Raw genomic sequence first — 16,291 nt, 5'->3', positions numbered from 1 at the left:
TAACTTGTAGTGAAATAAAAAAAATTAAGCACTTATGAATCGTTCATAAAATATGTTACTATTAATGTTCGGTGATGGTGATAACTACATTCGTTAACTTACTAAACTGAAAGCTAAGTATGAGCTGTGAAATAAATATATACAAGTACTCGTTGCGCAATAAACTTCACACACACAGCCATTCAACATTTGAAACCAAACACTTTGTATTGAAAATAGAAAATGTTTTCCGAAGGAAAAGTTTAGATAGCGACGTAAACTAGTTGGTGTGAATATCGAATGAAAATAGGAAAAATATCTCGAAACTAGTTTACAAACTTTATGTGATTCGTTTTTTTTTGTTTAACGCTGTTTTAATACAAACAAACTTATCTAATTTAGGAATAATGTAGAGAAATTGTACACGCCCTAGGTGTTACCCGCGTTCATCGTGGGAACTTTTTGCTTTCCTGCAATTAAAAGTTGCCTTAGCTAATCTACAGTTTCTCTACTACAGTTCTAAGGATAAGGAGAAGTAAAGAAGGAGTAACTAAGCCTTAATTAAACCTTACTCTATGTCAAAAATCAAGTGATTCGTTGCTAAGTTAGGACGTGCAGGAAGAACTACAAAACAAAAACACTTTCGCATTTATAATACCTTATCTGGACTATTTTAGAAAAAAGCAAGTTGCCACTTAAGGTGCTTACGTATTCGAACAGCCGTACATCAGGGAATACGCTGGTATAATCATACTTACGTAAGATTAGACAAGGAATAGGTTTGCCAATGAAATCAATAAGCATTGATGGCGGTATTTATTAATGTCTGAGCCACAATTGGATAACTTCGGAGAGTTAATCCGCCGGAATCAAATGGAATCCAGTTAGTGGGCCTGTTTATTACCTGAAAGTGGGAAGTTCCCGGCGTTCGATAAGCGAGCTGAACATTAATTACCTGAAGGGAATTATATGCTACGATAAACAACGGAAATAAAGGCAGCTCTTTATCAAAAACCTTTACAAACATGTTTTTTGGCACCTAACAGTTCTCAGAAACACGCGTTCCTTGCATGCCCTGTGAAAAGTCTGTTTTTCCATTGATTTTCCACTAACTGATCTTTCAATTATTAGTGCGAAAAAAAAATAAGTCCCGCTTCCATCGCATATGGCACAGGTGTTAAGCATACTGTGGCTGTATTTAAATCGTCAACCGCGCCCATTAGTAATGATGCTTGGCAACAGAAATAAGCTGTACATGTGTAGTGTTTTAGCCGTACTTCCCTGGACGAGCTACTCTGTCACAAAAAACTCTACTAGCATCTAGGTACCATTCATGATCATTTATTTAATTATTTTATTATCATTAATTAGAAAGGCTAGATGCCATTTATGCTAATTAAAAAAAGATAAAAAAATCTGAAACTAACCAATATAAAAAAGAAAATAAAAAACAAATTATTTTTTAGATATTATGCGAGTTTTGTCACTATAACTTAAATAAAAGTCTGGAGCAAGATACAGATGCGTTGCCCTCAATAATATGTAGAACCTAAGTGTCATCATATTAACCCATAATCGACCGACTGCGGACCACTCAAAATGAGAAGGTCGTAGGACGAACTCTGCCACGCTGGCCAACTGCAGATTGGTAGAGATCACATGCTGTTGAGAACATTATGGAGAATTCCCAGGCGTGCAGGTTTCCAAACTATGTTTTCCTTCACCATTTAAAGCAAGTCATGTTTGAATGAAAAACGCACATAACTTCTAAAAGTCAGTGGTGCGTGCCTGGCTCGAACTCGGTCTCAAAGAGAGGAAGGCCGAAGCCTTAACCCCTAGGCTATCACTGTTTTATCAGTTACATATATGCATTAAAAATTAATGTAAAAAATACAAATAGCTTTTCCCACAATATTCGCTTTACTATTACCCCATTAGGCGCGAGTCGCCGCTTACATTAAACCACGTTTACGACACTCGGGGCGATGGAGCCCATGAATATTATAATGCCATCGCGGCAGAGCCTTTTATTTTAACCTTATCGCCCAATGAAAACACTCGGCGCTGTAATTTGATCAGCATTTTAATACAATCGATTGCGTTTCAGTAAATTAATTAGTTTTGTTTTTAAAATCGACCATACACGGACTGCATACAGCAAGGTGTTTGTATACATTTGGCGTAAGAGTTGAGTCTTTGTTTATATGCTTCTTGCAGCCATCAATTTACTTTGCTTGTGTTTAACACTGTTCCTGATATGCTATTTGGCCAAAGTGATGAATTATTCCATCCTGTCTTACTGCTCTGGCGAGAAAGGACAGATAGCATAAAATCCAATAAAATATAAAGTGCCAACTGTCATTCAATCGGAATGCGGAATCGGTATGCAGAAGTTCATTTCGTTAGTTTTTTATTAGTTTACTTTAGTAATAGTAATTCAAAGAAATGATTCATCATAATCAATCCGTTAACAGCCCACTACAGGACACGGGTCTGCAATAAGAATGAGAAGGGCATAGACGCTCTCTAAGTGCGGACTGGTGGACTTCGCACGCTTTATTATCAACATTATGGAGTTCTCCAGGCATATGGGTCACGATGTTTTTCTTCACCGTTAAAACAAGCGATACTTACTTGATTAAAACGCATATAAACCAGAAAAGTTAGAGATGCGTGACGGGGTTCGAACTTGACCCTCCGAAAGTGAAACCGAAGTCCTATCCGGCAGGCTCTCACCGCTTTTATCAAAGGAATGTAATATATTATCTTTTATTTTAATTAATTACAACTGGTCTTGTACTCACACAGTACACAGTGTAGCACATCTAGAAGATTAATCTCATTGACTCGCAAGATGTCCGGGAATAAATTACGGCGAGGACAATTTTTATATTATACTTAATTTGGTTTCTTGTGATATATTAACCCTGCCACGCAGTTAACTACGGCTGGTTTATAGATTTAGTTGAAAGGACGGAGAGCAACATAGGATACTTTTTATTCCAACAAAACAAATGATTTCTTTAAAACCGTATTAAATGCGGGCAACAGTTAGTTATAACTATAAATCATAGGACAACAAACGAAATAATTTAAAAATAATAAAACAGATACGGACTAAGTCGCGGGCTACGTCTAGTTATTTATATGGAGCATTTGGCTTAAAGCCATCCGCCATAAATTGAAGGTATTGACATTATTGGTGTAGTTTCGTGTAGTACAAGGCTGGAGGCAGTTTGCGGGCCGGCGCAGCGGGGCTCGGCTAAGTGAGCACATGATGCCGTGGAAGATTACAATACATAAGATGGACTTACAAACTGATGACATACAACGTCCTATATATAGCCTAAAACCTCTAGATTCATACAGAATTCCTAAACGGATAATAGCAAATAACTGTAATCAAAAATCAAGTTCATAACCACTAATCTTAAAGAAATTAGGCTAATTTATAGCTGAAAATGTTGCTGTTTTTTAAGCAAAATATTGCTTGCTTCATAGGTGAAGGAAAATATCGTGAGGAAACCGGCATGCCTGAGAGTTCTCCATAATGTTTTCAAAGGCTTGGGAAGTCCACCAATCCAAGCTAAGCCAGCGTGGTGGACTACGGCTTAAACCCTTCTCATTGTGGGAGGAGACCCGTGACCTGTAGTGGATCGGTAGTCGGAAAAGTAACATCGCACTTTTCCTATGAAAATAACTATAATATGATATCGGACATATTCGAAATTGTTTTTTTTTTTTTAATTAGCAACAAACCTTTTGAGTCTAGAGTCATTGTTACAATATTCTTCTATAAAAAGCCAACCTTTAGCTAATAAATCGAATGGTAGAAGTGGTACAGAAGTACAAAGACTATGATGCTTTTAGGGTTTTTTGATTTAATGCCAATTTCGTTGCGGCTCTAAAGAGAAGTCAAGACGTGTTTTCAGAAGAAACCACGTGTTTTAAAAAACTAAAACTATAAATTTGTTCTTTACCGGCTCATTATAAAAATAAAGACATATATCGACCACTGGTATATAGTTGTACACCATGGTCCTACCAGTATGTGAAATCAGTGGGACCACGGGCCCTTAGCGACGTGTGTGTGATTAAGTGTGTGCATGGGGGGGCTCGCACACGACCGGTTTTAAAAAGATAATGTAAAAAGCACTAGTGCGAAAAAATACATTCCAAGAGTACCACTTTTTGAGGAACTGTAATAAAAAAGGTCATTAAAGCACTCGGTGACTTTATTCGGCTAAGCAGGCGACATGGCTAGCGCGATACTCGTAGTCGGTGTCGCGACGCTGCAGATGTAAATCAATTTGAGATTAAATCTCCATCAAGTGCCGCGCTGCGATAACAATAAGAACGTGAAGACGCTCACTTCAGCGAGAGAAATCTGTGAAATTGAAATAAGGATTTAAGAGCTGTTCGCAGTCGTAGGTAACTTGAATATTTGAACTTGAATATTAACGGGAATATTTTATTTGTTATTCTTTGGTTTTAGAGATAATAAAGTATTGTATAAGGATATAAAAACTAACTTTAATATCAAGTAATTCACACTTCATCAGCCACCTCAAGAAGTTATGTTCGAAAAATGTGTTATTAATTTAAGCATTTTTTTTATTCCACCACAAGTTAGGTCATGACTGCAATCTCCCTTGATGGTAGTATAACTAGACCATTTAAACCATACCACACCATGGCCGTCTAATATAGCGGCCTAACCTGCTAGGGAGTTGTTCTAAAACAATACCTCTAATTGCTTCTACGCGACTTCGAACCGGCACACTTAATCGCTTAGCGGCAGGTCTTTTTCGGAAGGGTGGTAACTAGCTTCGCCCGAAGCCGCCCTCCAGACCAAAACAAACAAAATTCAACGCTGCTTCAGGGAAGTCAAAAAGCGAAAATGTATCACTTGCTTCGAGAAAAAAATCTACGTAAGACGTCTACTATTTCGCACTTGACCAGTATGTCACTAGCAGCTCAGTCTTTCAGTTCTCATTATGAGAGGAGAACTGTGCCATCGAGTAGGACTGTAATAGTTCGATAATGGCGAGGATGATTCGTTTTTTTGTAGGAATATAGCCTTAGGTTCCAAGCATAGTCAAGTATCTGATAGGTTACTGCACGTGTCTTAACTTTTGAAGTATACAAGAGTATCTTGGATGTTAGTAACCACAAACAAAGCCAGTTTATAGACACGTTATGGTGGTGGGTCGATTCCTTCCGTTATGAAGTACAAGCTTGCTGAACTTTATGCCGACCATTTACTTTTTACAATTGAGACCCATATAGGTCAATACATTAAACGTTGATTTTGTGATATGTGTCCTATGTTCTACTTGAAAGAACTACTCTTGTTACCAACTAGAAAGAAAAGAAGTCAGGTTACGTACCATAGCTGTTACTTATTCTTCTCTCATGCTCTCTTGAGAGTGTAGTTTGGAATTTCTGTGTGGTATAAAAGATTGAGGAAATTATTTTATTCATTAATTTTGTGAACAATAACGTTTGTAGCGTGCAGATAAATGAAAACAGAAATATTACTTTACGGGCTTTAAAGGTACATTATGAGACTTTTCTGTGAATCCGAAACGATAATAGTTTTTGAGCCAACTACTGCCATAGTTTTTGCTGAAAGATATCAGACCACATCACATGCATCACATGCAAGATTAAAATTAAGTGACTAAGTTGTAGTCACTCAGTGGTAGTCACTTGATTTTGACTACCAAAGGAATATAATAGAATAGAAAAACTTTATTACAACACAACACAATAGGAAAAATACAAAGAAAACAGTAATAGTAATTAGTGCTTGGGTGCAAAGGAATTATAAATGCATTCAAAAAATCATTTTGCATTTGATCGTCCTATTAAAATATGCATTTTTGATCGTTTTGAATAAACTGCGGGGCTACTTAATGTTTAATAAGTATCAATATGTATCCTCAACGATTTGCGTAGCTGGAGTGGCAACGAGCCGGCCACATAGTACGAAAAACATATGGACTTTTGGATTCAAGAATGGCGACCTCGCATAGGCAAGCGCATCATTGTTATACACTATGACTGGACTAATGACATCAAACGTGTCGCAGGAAGCGACGGCACGAAACTGTTGAATTTAAAACTCCCTACGAAAGATTGTCTACTAAGTATATTGGTTAACGTTATTATGTGGATGACAACTTTTATTAGGCATAAACCCTTCTCAACGTGGAAGGAGATCAGAGCTTTGTAGTAGCCCTAGATTGGTATGAGTTTATGTGAGACTACGGGTTGGGTCAGTTAGGTGTTGATCGGCTACAGAATAATTCATATCGTTTCAATCAGGTTTCAGAGTATTGTCAATGTGCCATTAGTATTATCGAATATATAGCCCTTTTGAAACGGTACACTTGTCCCATAAAGAGCTTGAAGCACTACAAAGCACTGTAGCGCTTGTAAATTGTTTAAGTGCGCTCGCAGATGTTATCCGAGCACCGAATTTGTGTTATTGAATTATTGTATCGAAGTTCTGCCTCATGAATAAACTATACGACATACGTGCTTTTACTTTATAGTCTATACTAGTAGTAGAGTTTGGCGCTAAATTTACTGTCGTCGATGAAATGTCTTAGCAACATCGCTAATACATAACCTATCAAGGTAAGGTTAGATAGAAGACCTCCCAGGCACAGTAGTGAGCACTGTGGTTTCAAGATTGAGTTCACTGGTTCGATACCCAACAGGGACCATTTATGAATGTATTATTTCGGTATCTTATTGGAGGCTAAAACTGGCATACCCCTAACAAATAAGCCCCTTGCCATCTCAGTATGCTCCGTTTACTTGCACGTCAGATTGCAAACAAGGGGTAACTTGTATTAGAATAGAAAAAAAGGCTAAATAGAGCGTTTTGATACCCTAAGAAACGAGGTACGACACCGCAAAAAGTCAATGTTGAAATTGTGCTTTTTTCAGCTATCTGAATTTATAAAAGACGCGACGCGATGTGAATACATTTTTATTCATAACTTGGTGAATTCTAGACCAATTTCAATGTTTCTTCTTGTTTAAAATAAATAAATTTTATTTAAATTTGGTATGGCTCTAAAATTGATTTTAATTCATAGTAATCAAAACTTCTCAACTGACAGCAAAAACACTCAACAATTCCACACATAATTTCAGTGCGTTACAAAAATAAATCAAGATTTTAACCTTCGATTACAAGCTTCAGGACTTTTGAATTTTGTCTTTGGAACCTGATTATATAGTCAGGTTTCAAAGATAAAAGTATAAAGTCCTTTATAAGATTTCTTTGTGCTTTAAGTTTCAGAAAAGGCGTCTTTCCATGTAGGGATGCTACAAGATATATGTAGCACCACCACTTTAAGTTATACTAATATGGTCAAGTTATATCTACCTATTTAAGTTATTTAAGGTGTCCGTTATTAAGTTTATTTGAATAACGGAATTTTCAGTTTGATCTTTGCCCAAATTATCGTCTGTATATCGTTTAACTGCTGTTGAACCATAGATAACCAATAAACCCATAAGCGATCGAGCAAAGCTACTCAAAGCGCTTTAATCGCTTTACTTGGCCTCCATCTTGATCTACTTTAATCCCCGACCGTGCCATACTCTCGCAGCCATTACCGCTAAACAGTTTACTAGTCATCTACAATCCGAAACAGTTGCCAAATGTTTGGCCCCGATTAGATGGTTCATTGGTGCTAATTGTTCAAATACAATTCCTAAACTAAGAGAAAAGGGTAGTACCAGCCGGAGCTAATAATACTATATTCGATAGTAGCAGGCGTTACTTTGCGGTATTCCATGTAAACAATAATTAATTGTTAAATCAACATTATACTACTGACTTCACAATTGTTATTTGGAAATTCAACATCCTATGAGGATGCTTCGGTTTCGGAGCGAAACGTGCGTAGAGGGTACATTGCCGAAGATCTGTTCGGTGTGGAGTATAAATATTGAAGAAATTATAAATTTCACCATACAGATTCTCCTGCTTTTCGCGAAGTACCTATAGCAAATTAAGCTTAATTTTCAATAGCTTAATTAAGCATATTCACTCAACGGGCGACTTAGAAATGAAATCTATCAAAGAAACACTAATACTGACAAAGCTCACTGAGTCACGCAGTTAATATGAAAAACGGAGTGGCGTATAACTCGCCTAGAACCGATGGATGCTAGGGTCCAAGGATTCCTGAATGCTAAACGTATTTACACTGAGCTAAAAAGTTGATTGTTCTCGATAACTGTTCTCACTTCTCCATTTACAACTTAGATACCAAGACTAACTGCAGGACCCTATTCAAGGCAAAAAATCCACCCACAAATTGCAGACCAATAGTCATCATACCAAATGTGATGCCAACCTGTCTCGCGAGTAAAGAGTTGGTCTAACATAAAATACTATTGTGTCACACTGCAATAGTCGTCTGCTTTGCCGCACTAATAGCTTACTTGTCCCCCCAACTCGTCTTCTGCGGTCACGACAATACAATTTGTTTATAAGTAAATAAAAATCATTTTTTTAAGTACTTAAAATATCACTAGCTTCAACGGTGACGGAAAACATCGTAAGGAAACCTACATGCCTGAGAGTTCCCCATAATGGTCTCAAAGGTGTAAAGTCCACCCATCCATTGTGGTAGGTGACCCATGCCCTGTAGTGGGCCGGTAATGGATTGACATGATGATGAAATAAAAATCGTTGTACATTAATCATTGTAGCAAACAACCTGAGGGTCAAATAACAAAAAAAACGCCGTACCCAAAAAATTTAGCATTGTTTTTTCTTCACAAACTGTCGTGTTATCCTTTCAAGAGTCAGTAATACAGTAATAGCTTCGGACCCGAAAGTTGAGCAAAGTTTTATTTCTCGAACGCGCCCGGAATGCCTAAGGCCACGGCGACGTGAAGGAATACACAACGGATACGACAAACTTAATAATACCACTCACGATAAATCCAAACGTGTAATTAAATTGGTTAGATCACTTTGTACGCGGTTTTGTCGATCAGTAGGGTCTTTAGACCTTGGCAAAATTAGGTAGGTAGTTCGGATTTGTTCTACGAAACATGACTGTAATGGACAGAGAATTATGATTTGTATTATTGTATATTTTGGCTTACATCAATAAGCTTTGAAAAGTCTTGAGTGAAGTATAAGTACCAAAGATATATGAGGATACATTTTGATGGAACCTACGAAAAGGATCACTTTACTTTCTGAGTTTAACTTAGCTTTGACTATTGCTAAGAGCTATAATACCTAATGACTTAAAAATATTGCAATAACCTTAAATAATCATGACTGTAATGGACAGAGAATTATGATATGTATTATTTATATTTTGGCTTACATCAATAAGCTTTAAAAAAGTCTTGAGTGAAGTATAAGTACCAAAGATATAATAGGATACATTTTGATGGAACCTACGAAACGGATCGCTTTACTTTCTGAGTTTAACTTATCTTTGACTATTGCTAAGAGCTGTAATACCTAATGACTTAAAAATATTGCAATAACCTTAAATTTGTATGTCTAGTTCAGCCGGTACTGTACGAAAAGAACTTAAATTATAATTGCAGTATTTAATATTATTCTGACCTCGGTGTCCTAAAGACAAAGACAAAAGTAACCCCCTATTTTGAGAGCTTAACAAATTGACATAAATTACAATCCATTCGGAGCCCTTGACAACATCAGACATATCAATCTGACCAGAAGGCCCTTAGTCAAGATGGAATGCTTCAAAATTTAATACAAACTCAGAGATCAAGACTAAGAAGGAGCTTACTTCACCCAGCTCCTATCACCCAGTTAAGACTGTGTCTCGAGTCCTGTTTTGTTAGTTCCCACATCCCTTTGACACAAAAAATCGCGCATTCTTATTCTCTTCAAAAAACTTAATATCAGTTATTTTTTCCAACTGGTCTATTCAAGTGGTTTACATTTGAAACGACTTTGAGTTGAGAGTGAGTCTCGGTACAGGACTGAAGTGCATCGCATTTTAACCTGTATTTATACAACACACGTGTCTGGAACAACTTGCGAATAATCATTCGCTGTGAGTTAATAATATAACAATTAAACATATTATAATTCATATTTAATAGACTGAATAAGACTTTAATTCGTATGAGTAAAAATACTTATCGATTTAATGAAATATCTGATACAAATACTTATCAAAATTTATAACGGAACGAACAAATAAACTTTTCAGGAAAGTAAGAACCCCGTTCTGTGCTACTATGAGTTATGATTTATGTTTATTTAAAATACATTTAAAAAGGCTTGAGTGCTTTTCTAATTAAGCTCATACTACCGATGCCAAAATTCATTATCAATCATATAGCGACTTCTATCTTGTTTATCATTTCAGTTTCGGTGTACTTATCAAAAGTCCAAATAACAATGAAAGACTTAAAACCAGATATGGGACATTGTTTCTTTCTGGTGGTATGAGAACCGTGGCTTAGTTGAAATAGCACTCAAGCCGCGATCGCTAGAGTGGGTTGAGGAAATAATATGTTTGTATTACGGATGATACAGGATTTCTACGGTTCTTTTTGACCTACCAATGCGTCTAAACAATGTGTTTTTTTAGCTGGGTTACTTGTAAGCACAGCGCTCCGTTTTCACATCTCGCAAAATGTTACTTGTAAAAATCTGATGTTGATAAAGAGCAACTGCTGAGTTTATTGCCGGCTTCTTCTCGGTAGAATCTGCCTTCCGAAACGGTGGTAGAGTCACTACACACAGACAGACTTGACGTTCCAAAAGTGCCTACTACAAATAAATGTTTTTTTTTTTTTAATTTTGAATTTTCAATTACATAAAAGGTTTACATAATGTACAATGTTATATACTTAAATACATTATATACTTAAGTATACTATTTACTTAAATACATTATTTACTTGAGTACATTATTTACCTCAATACATTATTTACTTAAATACATTATTTACTTAAATACATTATTTACTTAAATACATTATATACTTACTTACATTATTTACTTACGAACATTATTTACTTGAGTACATTATTTATTTAAATACATTATTTACTTATGTACATTATATACCTTAATACGTTATATACTTAAGTACATAATTTACTGAAATATATTATATACTTAAGTACATAATTGACTAAGCAGACACACTTGACTTTACAAATATGCTTATGCCTTGAAATAAATTAATTAAGATTTATTTTTTTAATAATTAATATTTCCTTCTTTAATGAAAATATATATTTATGACCAAAACTCCCCAAATTAAATTGCGTAAAAACAAAATTAACGAACAGAACATGTTCACATTTGGGTATTTTGCAGGGATTATTACGCACGAAATAAACTCGCGCGAAACATCTGCGTTTACACAATTAAAGGCTTATTTTCAAGCACTCTTTTTAACAAAATAACCTTTATTTCTCAGTACTCCGCATCTGTGGTCGGAGGATATTAAATAATTTGCATTTTAATGTCACATGTGGAACATTTTTAATGCTTATTGCATTTATTATGTAAACCTTTTATGTTATTGAAAATTCAAAATTAAAAAAAAAAACATTTATGGCACTTTTGGAACGTCAAGTATGTCTGTGTGTAGTGACTCTACGACCGTTTCGGAAGGCAGATTCTACCGAGAAGAAGCCGGCAAAAAACTCAGCAGTTGCTCTTTAATAAAAATTGGTTGCCTGTAAAGTCGGTATACGGGCGAAAGTTTTACGTGACAACGACTTTGAGTGGTAAAATAATTTTAATGTGAATATTCATTCGTATAGTAGGAAGAAGGATGAAATAATAGTAACAATTTAAAACATTTATTTATACAAAGAATTATATTTAAAACATTAATTTATACAAAGAATCTCGCACTGAATTTCATATTAACAAAATTTTATTTTTACCTTTACACATACATACGTATTTATATACAAATATACATACAATAACTTGCAATACATTTGCGTACAATGAAACAGCGTTTACTACAAAGGGTCGCGTGCCTTTCACTTTTTATGTCTGTCTCTCTCACTCTTAGGCGGGCTAACCATGCCCGAGTGGAAGGGACGCGTGCCTCTCACTCGCTCTCATTGTGAGCGCATAACGTGAGCGGAGCGTAACGCAGTTTCTTGAAGTGTCACCCGGCAAACCAATTTATAAGACGTTGTCACGTCAAAACAAAAAAACATTTAACATTCATTTTTCTATCTTGTGAGAGATGAAACCGGAGCCGAATGCATTATATCATTAAGAAATTGATCGATTGTATCGTAACCTCACTGTAATAAATGTGTTTTTACATATTCTTTAAACTTATGCATTGGTAGGTCCAAAGTTACCTTAGGAATCATATTATAAAAGGGTATACTATTGAGTATACCCTTTAGAATTCATTTGTGGGATTGCCCACAAATGAATTCTGTACCTTTCGCAGACGATATGCAGATAACACTAATTTATGACCATTTAATAGCTTTTTGTCTATAAAGACTAATATATCATATAGTATATAAAAAGTGTATCCCCTGAAGATGCTCCGATAACGAGGAGTATGTTTTAAAGGTTCTGAGTGAGGTTCTGTCAAAGCAATCCGAAGGGAATCCAAAAACTTTAACGTACCAGTTGTACACCAACCGTACCTACATGCGATGAATAATACAGTGAAGGATCCATAATCACTCAAGTGTTTTTTTTCAATTCCACCTCTCAAAGGAATAAAACAATTCACCCACATTGCCTTTTCACCCGTCACTGCGCGTACGTGATTTGCTCTCGTCCGAATGTCACGTACAAAGTAACCTTTTATATAAAACTGTTGTTCGATGCTGTTAGCGACTGGGAAGCTATTATAGTAACAGTTTCTGCTATACACTGCGGTGTGTTTCAGCCAGCATTTGCATATACGTCTGACTGTCAATAGTCAATGTTTGAGTATATCCTGGAAATACCACACACAATAAATGTTGTTTTTTTATGTTTCTGATTAATATATTTGATCGAGCACTTTTTCTATTAGTATATTAATATACTCAATGTATTTCGCAACTTTTTTGCTAAAACCCAGTGGGAGGGTAAAAGCCCAGTGGGAGGGAGCTCGACTTCACTTTCAGGGCGCCGATTTCGAACCCCAGCACGCACCTTCAACTTTTATAAGTTACGAATATGCTTAAACGGTGAAGGAAAATATCGTGATGAAACCTGCTTGCCTGAGTGTTCGCCAAGGTATTTGAAGTCCACCAATCAACACTGTACGAGCGGGGTGGACTACGGCCCTAACCCCTTCTCATTATGGGAGGATACCTGTGCCCTGCAGTGGGCCGGTAATGGGTTGATATGATGATGATTTCGCAACAGTAGTTTATATTTTTTATAACGTGGAAGTATATTTTTATAATTGAGTTTAAAATAACAATAAGTTCGCTTTATAAAACACGATCTCTGTTATAATAACATTCGGTTAAAACTACCGTAGACAAGATATTTTTAAACAGGATATTTTATAATTAAGCACCGTAGTAGTCAGCCAAGTCAAACCAGCACATATTGGAAGTAACTCCAAGGCATTATGTGCACATGAGATAATATGATTAGCTAGATGCTTTGGCATATCAGCATACACAATCAATATCCATATAAAAACCAACTTCTCGTTAACGTTTAAATAATTCTAGATAACAATAACAGATGTAGTTAATTTTCTAAAAACTAAATAATTACCTTACCTGAATACAATATTTGTTTATAAACAACAAACACGTAAAAACTAATTGACAAGAGAACAGACAATCAATAGAAAAGCCGTGTGTGTGAACGTCGAAGATATCACAACTTTGCCAATATTCTCGGTATAGACTGTGCCCCGCGGGACTTATTGTTCGACGGTCCGATTTGTTTCTATATTTTATTTTAAGTTACCGTAATATATAATGTTATAATAACTGATATAAAATTCAACGAGCTATACATTGTAATTTTAAACTACATCGTAGTTTAAGTTTATTTATATTCTACGAAATTACTGAATTTCTAATAAATTCTCGCTGAAGCCTACATTCGTCCGGCTGTTTTACGCTGTCTCGTTAGTCTAGTTGTTATTAATCCAACTGCAGAGCTCAAAGTCCTAGGTTCGATACAGGGTCGGTAATTGTAAGCCACTAAAGGATTTGGGGCCTTGTCACGGCAGGTCAGATTACAGTTGCCACCGGCCCTTCTCTTTCGGGTATCGTTCAGTACGAGACGACTGAGAGAACATGAAGCAGAACGGTAAACAACTTACTCTGTGCTACTACTACCATCATTTGGTCCAGATAGACTGTTATAGGCTATTGATGAAACTAATTTAGATTATTCTGTCATAATATTTTTATTATCAACCGATTTCGAACAGAGTTAGTTTTACTTGTCATCCTCCCGACGCAGCGGTAAGAGTTGTGTTCTTATAAAATTCAAAACTCCTCATTTATTTATTTTAAGTAGGCCTAGTTTATAAGCACTTTTGAAGCGTCAAGTCAGTCTGTTTGTAGTGACTCTACCACCGGTTCGGAAGGCGGATTCCACTGAGAAGAGCCGGCAAGAAACTCAGCAGATTGCTCTTTTCCAACATCATTTTATAGTGTAACAATCTTTACAATTTTCCTGTTTTGTGAGAGATGAGAGCGGAGTCGCCTACTTCCTTGTCGTTAAGGAATTCAACAATCTTGTAGTAACCACGATTGGTTAAATGTGTTTTAATAAATTTTTTAAACTGGAGGAATATATTTTTAAGAGGAGGAGGTAATACTAGATCTACTTTGACCTCAAAGTAGATCTAATATTACCTCCTCCTCCTTCGGTATCATGTTATAAAAGCATTCCACCCATACCCATCCCAACAATGGATTTCTGTACTTTTCTCAGACGATATGCAGAAATCACAAATTTATGTCTGTTTCTAGTAATTCGATTGTTTATATAAACTTTTTGTTTATTTACAAACTTATATTTTGTTCAATAAAGATAATGTTATCATAATATGGAATTCAGTGGGAAGTCCCAAATTCGATTCCCAATATGCATCGGCATTAGTATGGCAGATTTTGGCTGTGGCTAAATCAACCTGCTGATGAAGCTGTTCCACTCAATAACTTGTATTATAGCGCCCCGGTACGAGGCTACATAGAAACTGATTAGGGGAAAGATGTTACATACCTGCCATACTCATAACAGGTTAGCTCGCTATCATCTAAATTATCAATAGGTACATATAATAAAATCAATTTGGTTTTCTTTTGATTTATAATAAAATCGTGGACTAGCCGTGTCTGTACATTAAATTTTTTACGTTAGTACCTAATAAACTATATATAGAAAGGAAAATGCAAATTTTTAGAATTTTTGTCCTTTTGATTTGATTTGAGTGCAATCTGATAAATTTATTGCTGATATTAGAGTAAGATAATACATAATTTTCATCCTAAAAAACAATAAGGATCGTTCGGGATAGACGATGAAAATTTTTGTTTATTGTACAACTCCATAACTCTATCAGGTGTCTAGCGTGCCCTCTCCAAAACTGTCCTTAAGAGATGCTTTCAAAAGACAAACCAAGGCGGGCGAAGTAGCAGGCAACAGCTAGTTTACATAATATTTTTTATAATCTGTCAATCAGCATTTAAACACCTTTCTATGTCCGTATTTAGGTATGTGCCCAACGGTGGGACATAAACAGTCTGATGATTCTCACCAGTTTGGAGTTTAATTTAAACCTTTTATTTTTTACGTCTTGTAAACAACAAACAACGGACCACACAGTCTCAATACCACTTTTTTTTAAATTCCAATACAAATTAACCCTTGACCGCAATCTCACCTGCTGGTAAGTGATGATGCAGTCTAAGATTGTAACGGCTAGACTATTAGAGGGATGACAGTGGTATTAAACCCATAATACCAACTAACGGGACCGCTAAATCGCGGCACTTCTATGACAGTATGGCGGTAACTAGCTACGGCCAAAACCTCCCATTAGACCTGACCCGGAAAATTTCAAAGTTGTATGACCTTGATGTACCATCAGAGAAATTTTAGTATAGCTCTCAAACAAATAGAGTTAAATAGGCTGGCGCATACTCAGAGGCTTATTACCTCGAGTGTGGGGTTAGACAGGGTGTTTTAACATCTCCTGCTCTGTTTAATTTATATATTGACCAGCGTATTGGTGAGCTCAGTAGGGTGGAATCGGTTGCTCTGTAGATGGCGATATAGTTAATAAGTTAAGCTATGCAGATGATATGGTC

This window comes from Pararge aegeria, chromosome 9 (assembly GCF_905163445.1).
Source record: "Pararge aegeria chromosome 9, ilParAegt1.1, whole genome shotgun sequence".
NCBI lineage: Eukaryota > Metazoa > Arthropoda > Insecta > Lepidoptera > Nymphalidae > Pararge > Pararge aegeria.
Note: the sequence above shows the minus strand (reverse complement) of the source record.